Source organism: Myodes glareolus, chromosome 20, assembly GCF_982192425.1.
Source record: "Myodes glareolus chromosome 20, mMyoGla1.1, whole genome shotgun sequence".
NCBI lineage: Eukaryota > Metazoa > Chordata > Mammalia > Rodentia > Cricetidae > Myodes > Myodes glareolus.
In genome coordinates, this window is record NC_142045.1 from 63491607 (window position 1) to 63501714 (window position 10108).

The window sequence follows — 10108 nt, forward strand, 5'->3', positions numbered from 1 at the left end:
CAAGCTACCCAAAATCCCAAAATTGATGGAGATACAGATAGAAGGTATTTTATGAAATACTACCCCTATTTGTGGAGATATTGGTAATTGGTGGTTCCTAGGACAGGCTGAATCTGTTCTCAGGTATGCAATATCTGAGAGTTTACTCATGCTCCAGTAGTAAATCCCACACCCAAATACAGACTGGCAGTGCTGCATTGATGAGAGACAGAGAAAAAGAAGAAGGGAGGAAGAGAAGAAAGGAGAAAGGGAAGGAGGGAGAAGGAGGATAAAGTTAGGAGAAAATGGTGAGGGACGATAGGAAAACTGATGAGGATTTCATCCGCTCATATGACAAGCCTGTCTGAATGTTAGGTAAACCACCTCTAAGAGAACAGCCGTATAATAAGTAGAGCAATATGAATTATACAGGTCACATTATGCCTTAAGTGAGTATCCATGCCTGTCTCAGCTTAAAACTCAGCCTCAAAATCTTTAATAATTCTCCTATTGAAAAGTGGAATTCATTCATTTTCTCTTGAATAAAAAAAAAATTTGTGATTATCTGCCCAACAACAACAAAAAATCTCTGACTCCATGTTCTTATCTGTATCAATTTTAACTCATAGTATATATTTTACATAATGTGAATTTTGGGTTATTAAGACACTTTATATTTTATTATTGATATTTGTATATATATATATATATATATATATATATATATGTATATACAGTTACATCAATTCCCCGTTCTCCTTCCTCTCCTCAGTCCCTCACAAGCCACCTCTCTTTAACTTCTTCCACATCCCCCCACTCTAAATTTGGCAGTTGCTTCTTCCCCACCTTTGTCCAGTGCAATATTCTTTCTTTTCTATTTATTGGGTACATGTGCTTAATATGATGTAGGAAGGAGCCACTACTTTGTTCCCAGCTGCTTAGCCCAAAAATAATCACACAGAAACTGTATTAATTAAATCACTACTTGGCCCATTAGCTCTATCTTCTTTTTTTTTTGAAAATGAAAACAAAAACTCCATTTTGTTTATTATTAGATACAGCAAACACAAAAGTGCAAGCCCACTAACTTTCTTTAAACTACACCAAATGATCCTAAACTCTCAGACTTTGTGTTTACCTGGTCACAAAGCATCCACCCTTAATCTGTTTAGTAGAACCACCCTGTGGGGCACACTGAGAGTCTATTGGCTATGTCCAGTTGTCTCCTCGAGTTTGTTCAGAGTTAGGCAGATTTACAGGGACAGATGTAAGATATCATATCACCTCATCTATATAACACTTGATATTAAGCCTTCACCAAAAAGAATCAGTCTGTGTTTTAGCAATTCATTACTAGTCATTTTCAAACATGAAGGAAGTTACTTTAAACCACTGCAGCCCTCACTCTGTAGAGATGATTTTTAAGTCAGAATCAAAAGTAAACTAAAACTCTAAGCACATGTCTTTTTGTCTTTTTTTCCATGAAATTATTTAACAAAATCATCACCCTGAATTTCTTTCCAGCACAACAATTGTCCATGTCAGTATTAATTAGTTTTCTTTTTTTAAATTTATATATTTATTTATTTATAAAAATTTCTACTTCCTCCCCTCCTCCCCATACCCTCCCATTCCCCCCACTCCCTCTCCTCCTACCTCTCCAGTCCTAAGAGCAGTCAGGGTTTCCTGCCCTGTGGGAAGTTCAAGTTCCTCCCCCCTCCCTCCAGGTCTAGGAAGGTGAGCATCCAAACAGACTAGGATCCCAAACAGCCAGTACATGTAGATGAAACAAGACCCAGTGCCATTGTCAATGGCTTCTCAGTCAGCCCCCATGTCAGCCACATTCAGAGAATCCCATTTGATCACATGCTCTTTCAGTCCCAGTCCAGCTGGCCTTGGTGAGCTCTCATTCGATCAGTCCCCTTGTATCAGTGGCTAAACGCACCCCTCGCGGTCCTGACTTCCTTGTTCATGTTCACCCTCCTTCTGCTCCTTATTTGAACCTTGGGGGCTCAGTCCAGTGTTCCAATGTGGGTCTCTGTCTCTATCTCCATTCATCGTCGGATGAAGGTTCCCTCTGGTCCTGCCTTCTTTGCTCACGTTCTCCCTCCTTCTGCTTCTCATTTGGACCTAGGGAGCTCAGTCCAGTGCTCCAATATGTGTCTCTGTCTCTATCTCCATCCATCGCCAGATGAAGGTTCTATGGTGATATGCAAAATATTCATCAGTATGCTTATGGGCCAAGGCCAGTTCAGGCATCCTCTCCTCTGCTGCTCAGGGAACAATTTGGGGACCTCTCCTTGGGCCTGGGAACCCCTCCAGAATCAAGTCTCTTGCAAACCCTAAAATGGCTCCCTTAGCTGAGATATATAGTTTCCTGCTCCCACATCCATCCTTCCTCCCTCCCCCCATCCCATTCCCCCAAGCCATCCCCCATCGTTTCCCTCTCCCTTCTCTCTAACCATCTCCCCTTACTTCCATGCCAACACCCGTCGTGCACCCAAGTTTTCCTGGCAATCTTGTCTACTTCCAATATCCAGGAGGATAACTACATGATTTTCGTCAGGTTCACGTTCTTATTTAGCTTCTCTAGGATCACGAATTATAGGCTCAAAAACCTTTAACTATGGCTAGAATCCACTTATGAGTGAATACATACAATATTCCTCTTTTTGGGTCTGGCTTACCTCACTCAGTAAAGCGTTTTCTATTTCCATCCATTTGCATGCAAAATTCAAGATGAAATTGTTTTTGACCGCTGAGTAAAACTCTAATGTATGTTCCACACCTCTTTAACCATTCTTCTATTGAGAGGCACCTAGGTTATTTCCATGTTCTGGCTATTATAAATAGTGCAGCTATGAACATAGTTGAAGAAATGTTTTTGTAGTATGATAGGGTATCTCTTGGGTATATTCCCAAGAGTGGAATTGCTGGGTCCTGAGGGAGGTTGACTCCCAGTTTCCTGAGAAACTGCCACACTGATTTCCACAGAGGCTGCACAAGTTTGCATTCCCACCAACAATGGATGAGTGTTCCCCTCACCCCACATCCTCTCCAGCATAGGCTATCATTAATGTTTTTGAGTTTAGCTATTCTAACAGGTGTAAGATGGTATCTCAAAGTTGTTTTGATTTGCATTTCCCTGATCGCTAAGGAGGATGAGCATGACCTTAAGTGTATTTTGGCCATTTGAAGTTCATCTGTTGTGAATTCTCTGTTCAGTTCAGTACCCCACTTTTTAATTGGGTTAATTAGAGTTTTAGTGTCTAGTTTCTTGAGTTATTTGTATATTATGGAGATCAGACCTTTGTCTGATGAGAGGTTGGTGGAGATCTTCTCCCAGTCTGAAGGTAGCCTTTTTGTCTTAATGACAGTGTCCTTTGCTTTACAGAAGCTTCTCAGTTTCAGTAGATCCCATTTTTTCATTGTTTCTCTTATTGTCTGTGCTACTGGGGTCCTACTTAGGAAGAGGCCTCCTGTGCCTATATCTTGTAGACTACTTCCCACTTTCTCTTCTATCAGGTTCAAAATGGTCAGATTAATGTTGATGTTTTTAATCCATTTGGACTTGAGTTTTGTGCATGGTGATAGATATGGATCTACTTTCATTCTTCTACAGGTTGACATCCAGTCAAGCCAGCACCATTTGTTAAAGATGCTATCCTTCTTCCATTGTATACCTTTAGCTCCCTTGTCGAAAATTAGGTGTTCATAGGTTTGTGGTTAATATCTGGGACTTCTATTCGATTCCATAGGTCAACTTCTCTGTTCTTATGCCAATACCAAGCTGTTTTCACTACTGTAGCTCTGTAATGGAGTTTAAAGTCAAGGATGGTAATGCCTCCAGAAGTTCCTTTGTTGTATAAGATTGTTTTGGCTATCCTGGGTTTTTTGTTTTAACATATAAAGTTGATTATTGTTCTCTCAAGGTCTGTGAAGAAGTTTGATGGGATTTTGATGGGGATTGCATTGAATCTATAGGTTGCTTTTGGTAGAATTGCCATTTTTACTATGTTGATTCTCCTAATCCAAGAGTGAGGGAGGTCTTTCCATTTTCTGGTATCCTCCTCAATTTCTTTCTTCAAAGACTTAAAGTTCTTATCTAATAGGTCTTTCACTTCCTGGGTTAGAGTTACCCCAAGATATTTTATGCTATTTGTGGCTATCGTGAAAGGTGATGTTTCTCTGATTTCCCTCTCTGCTACTTTATCCTTTGTGTATAGGAGGGCAACCGATTTTTTGAAGTTGATCTTGTATCCTGCCACATTACTAAAGGTGTTTATCAGCTGTAGGTGTTCTTTGGTAGAGTTTTTTGGGTCACTTACGTAAACTATCATATCATCTGCAAATAACGAGAGTTTAACTTTATCCTTTCCAATTCAAATCCCCTTGATCCCCATATGTTGCCTTATTGCTATTGCTAGAACTTCAAGAACTATATTGAAGAGGTATGGAGAGAGTGGACAGCCTTGTCATGTTCCTGATTTTAGTGGAATGGCATTGAAATTTGAATGGTTTCTCTCCATTCAATTTGATGTTAATTGTCGGCTTGCTGTATATTGCTTTTATTATATTTAGGTATGATCCTTATATCCCCAATCTCTCCAACACCTTTATTATAAAGGGGTGTTGAATTTTGTCAAATGCTTTTTCAGCATCCAATGAAATGATCATATGTTTTTTTTTTCTTTCAGTTTATTTATATGATGGATTACATTGATAGATTTGCGTATGTTGAACCAGCCCTGCATCTCTGGGATGAAGCCCACTTGATTATAATGGATAATTTTTCTGATGTGTTCTTGGATTTGGTTTGCCAGTATTTTATTGAGAATTTTCGCGTCGATGTTCATGAGTGAGATTGGGCTGTAATTTTCTTTCTTGGTTGAGTCTTTGTGTGGTTTTGTTATCAGGGTAACTGTAGCTTCATAAAAAGAGTTTGACAATGACTCTTCTGTTTCAATATTGTGAAATACATTAGGGAGTGTAGGTATTAGCTCTTGCTGGAAGTTCTGGTAGAATTCTACATTGAAACCATCTGGTCCTGGACTTTTTTTGGTAGGGAGATTTTTGATAACAGCTTCTAATTCTTCACGACTGACAGGTCTATTTATATTGTTCACCTGGTTTTTGTTCAACTTTGGTATATGGTACTTATCTAAAAAAAATATCCATTTCTTTTACATTTTCCAATTTTGCAGCATACAGGCTTTTGTAGTAAGATCTAATGATTCTCTGAATTTCCTCTGTGTCTGTGGTTATGTCCCCCTTTTCATTTCTGATCTTATTAATTTGCATGTTCTCTCTCTGCCGTTTGATTAGTTTAGATAGGGGTTTGTCAATCTTGTTGATTTTCTCCATGAACCAGCTTTTTGTTTCATTGATTCTTTGGGTTGTTTCTGTGTTTCTATTTTGTTGATTTCAAACCTCAGTTTGATTATTTCCAGTCTTCTACTCCTCCTGGGTGAATCAGCTTCTTTTTTCCCAGATCTTTCAAGTGTGCTGTTAAGTCTCCAATGTGTGCTTTCTCCGTTTTCTTTAATTGGGAACTTAGTGCTATGAACTTTCCTCTTAGCACTGCTTTCATAGTGTCCCATAGGTCTGAGTATGTTGTGTCTTTATTTTCATTAAATTCAAGGAAGACTTTAATTCCTTTCTTTATTTCTTCCTTGACCCAGGGGTGATTTAGTGGTTGACTGTTCAACTTCCATGAGTTTGTTGGCTTCCTTGGGGTAGTATTGTTGTTGAATTCTAACTTTAATCCATGGTCATGTGACAAGACACAGGTGGTTACTAATATTTTTTTGTATCTGTGGAAGTTTGCTTTGTTACCGAGTATGTGGTCAATTTTCGAGAAGGTTCCATGAGCTACAGAGAAGAAGGTATATTCTTTTCTATTTGGGTGGAATGTTCTATATATGTCTGTTAAATCCATTTGATTCAATACCTCCAATAATTCTCTTATTTCTCTGTTAAGTTTCTGTATGATTGACCTGTCCATTGGTGAGAAAGAAGTGTTGAAGTCTCCTACTATTATTGTGTGTGGTTTGATGACTGCCTTGAGTTCTAGAAGTTTTTCTTTTACATAAGTGGGTGGCTTTATATTAGGGGCATAGATATTCAGGATTGAGACTTCTTTCTGATGAACTGTTCCTGTTATGAGTATGAAATGTCCATCTCCATCTCTTCTGATTGATTTTAGTTTGAAGTCGATTTTGTTAGATATTAAAATGGCCACACCCACTTGTTTCTTAGGTCCATTTGCTTGGAAAACCTTTTCCCACCCCTTTACTCTGAGTAGGTGTTTGTCTTTGTGGTTGAGGTGTGTTTCTTGTAAACAGCAGAATGTTGGATCCTGTTTACGTATCCAATCTCTAAGTCTGTGCCTTTTTATAGGTGAATTGAGTCCATTGATATTAAGTGATATTAATGACCTGTGGTTGTTGACTCCGGTTATTTTAGTGGGGGGGTAGTAGAGTGTATGTGTTTCCCTTCTTTTGAGTTGTGCTTGTGAAGGGTCGCTAGATGTCTGAGTTATTGTAGGCAGTGTTGGGAATGTTGGATTCCTTGGGTTGTGATTTGCCTTCTAATACTTTCTGTAAGGCTGGATTTGTAGCTACGTATTGTTTAAATTTGTTTTTATCCTGGAATATTTTGTTTTCTCCATTGATAGGGAATGATAGCTTGGCTGGGTATAGTAGTCTGGGCTTGCATCCATGGTCTCTTAGATTCTGTAGTACCTCTATACAGGACCTTCTGGCTTTCATGGTTTCCATAGAGAAGTCCAGTGTAAGTCTGATAGGTTTACCTTTATAAGTTACTTAACCTTTTTCCTTTGCAGGTCTTAATATTCTTTCTTTTATCTGAATGCTTTATGTTTTGATTATTACATGGTGAGGGGATTTATTTTTATCCAGTCTATTCGGTGTTCTGTATGCTTTTTGAACCTTCATAGGAATATCGTTCTTTAGGTTGGGAAAGTTTTCTTCTATAATTTTGTTGAATAAATTTTCTGAACCTCTGATCTGCAATTCTTCTCCTTCTTCTACCCCTATTATTCTTAGATTTGTTTTTTTTTATTATGTCCCAGATTTCCTGAATGTTTTGTGATGAGAATTTGTTGGATTTGCTGTTTTCTTTGGTCAGAGCGTTTATTTTCTCTATGGTGTCTTCATAATCTGAGATTCGTTCTTCTATCTCTATTCTTTTGGTTATGTTTGTTTCTGAAATCTCTGTTCGTTTACCTAAATTTTCCATATCCAACCAGCCCTTGGTTTGTGTTTTCTTCATTGCCTCCATTTCAGTTTTCAATTCTTGAACTGTTTCCATTACCTGTTTGATTGTTTTTTCTTGGTTTCTCAGGGTGTCGTTTATGGATTTACTTATTCCTTCAAACTTTTTGTTATACTTCTTTTCCATTTCTTTACTCATTTCTTCAATCTTTTTGTTATACTTCTTTTCCATTTCTTTAAGTGAGTTATTCATACCCTGTTTAAGGGACTCTATTGCTTTCATAATGACACTGTTTTCCACTTCTTCCGAAATAGGGTGTTCAAGTCCTTCTGTAGTAAGATCGCTGGGATCTGGTGTTTTCTTGTTGTTTTTCAGATTGTTGGAGGAATTCTTGTTTTGGCACCTGCCCATCTCTTCCTTCAGATGCTCCCCAATGGCTCTTCCCTCCACTGGATCTTCTGCTACATGTTCAGTGCCCCTTGCTGTCCAGGAATCTCCCTGACTGCAGTCCTACCTTGCTGCAGGCAGGTTATTAAAACAAAGGAACTCCCTCCTGCCCGGTTGCACTCACTACCCTGTCCTGGTGCCCACACAGGCTGGGCTGGGGGATTTTAGGCCCCGAAAAAGGGAAGGAGGAAGGGAATGTGTTCCTTGGTGAAAGTGGGTATAGGATAGGAGGAGAGAGGGTTTTGCAGGGTGAAGCTGCCCCTGCCAAATAATCAGGGAGATAAAGGTGGCTGGGAAATTGTGTGTTCCCTTACCAGGCTTCTGTGGCAGGTCAGGAGCACACTTACCCCTCCATTGTATCTTCTGCTACAGGATCAGTGCCCCTTGCTGGCCAGAAATCTCCCTGACTGCAGTCTTACCTTGCTGCAGGCAGGTTATTAAAACAAAGGAACTCCCTCCTGCCTGGTTGCACTCACCACCCTGTCCCAGGGCCCACACAGGCTGGGCTGGTGGATTTTAGGCCCCAAAAAAGGGAGGGAGGAAGGGAAGGGGTTCCTGGCTGAAAGCGGGGATGGGATAGGAAGAGAGAGGGCTTAGCTGGGGGAAGCCGCCCCTTCCAAGTAACTAGGGAGATAAGAGTGGCGGGGAAATTGTGTGTTCCCTTGCCGGGCTTCTGTGGCAGTCAGGAACACACTTACCCCTTCATTGTATCTTCTTCTACAGGATCAGTGCCGCTTGCTAGCCTGAAATCTCCCTGACTGCAGTCCTTCCTTGCTACAGGCAGGCTATTAAAATAAAGGAACTCCCTCCTGCCTGGTTGCACTCACTGCCCTGTCTTGTCTCCCACACAGCTAGCTCTAGCTTCTTATTGGATAATTCTTACATATTAATTTAATCCATTTCTAATAGTCTGTATATCACCATGTGGCTGTGGCTTACCTGAAAAGTTCTGATGTCTGTCTTCAGCAGGGCTACATGGCTTCTCTCCTACTCTGTCCTTCTTTCTCCCAGCATTAAGTTAAGTTTTCTCTGCCTAGTTCTGTTCTCCTATAGTTCTGGTATAGGCCCAAAGCAGTTTCTTTACTAACCAATGATATTCACAGCATACAAAGGGGAATCGCACATCAGTATGAGACCCATCCTCTTAGAAAGCCTTTTTTGTCATCTATGTTTGTAAGTTAATGTATCCAGTTTTCCTAACTGACAATTGCACTGGCACATAGAGGAGCTAACTCTATGCAAATGTATGTGTTGTTTAATGTTCTTGAACCCATAAATACCTACTTTTTATTATAACATAAAGTCTAAAAACATAAAACCATTTTAAATTCACCAACGATTTTTAAGGTTGTAAAACAGTCCTTAACTCAAAGTAGATGTTCAAAGAATGTGTTATCAAACTTGCTTGGAACTGATTTGTCACTGATATAATTAGTTTAAGGTTTACAAAGCAATAGTTTTACAATTTCTTACTTGTCCTCTTTGTACAACAGCTTTCTTGTGAGCCTTTGTTTATTAAAAGTAAGAATTATGAGATCTATAAAGAGGTTCTAATATAGAACAAAGTAAAAACACATGAAAATTTGATTTTAATTACATTTTCTTTCGTTTACCTCTGTGATTACCTTTACCTTCAAAATATTGAGATTCTGAAGAGGATATTTTATGACATACAAACAGTATTCAGCATTGAGTTTCATCTTCATAAATACAGCTTACCAAGCCACAATCCTGCATTTATATGCTACCTCTGACTGCTTTCCCATTGTATATGTCTACATTCCTGCATATGGTGTAGCACATATTTCCTGCAAAATTTAATTCACCATGGAGATATTTTCAGAGAAAGATCACTTACTTTTGTTAGAAAATGGCTTTTGTCTTGGAGAACGTACATTTAAGCAGTGTTTTCCATTTGTGATGAGACAGGTGAACTATAATAAGCACTTCCTTCTGTCAAAATGACATCTGGTTCATTCTAAACATCATAGGATGAAAGCTTTCATTCCTACTCACTTAATTGGAATCCTGGCACTACTTTGTTCTATGTAGGATACTTGAACTGGTTGCTTGTTCATCTCTCTTTCTCTGTGATCATCCATGTATTTGTATTTGTTAAGATTAAATTAACATTGATATGTATGTATTAATTATGATAGTTGTTTAGTTTAATGATTCTTAAGTAAGGACACACTTATTTTCCAGAACAGAGGTAACATGAAATTTTATATTCAGCAAGGTGTCTCGGATTTTCAGACACTAGCATTATTATGCATTTTCTATGGTAATAATGCTTAAGTAAGGCTTTGCACACATGCTGTTCACACTGGACATATAAAGAAGACCTCTGTGAGGTCTCTTCAAATGCTTCTTCTGTGCAAATCTGCAAATGCACCCCTAGGACAAGTGTCCTCTTCTCCCTCTGAATCTGAATTCTACAATAGAA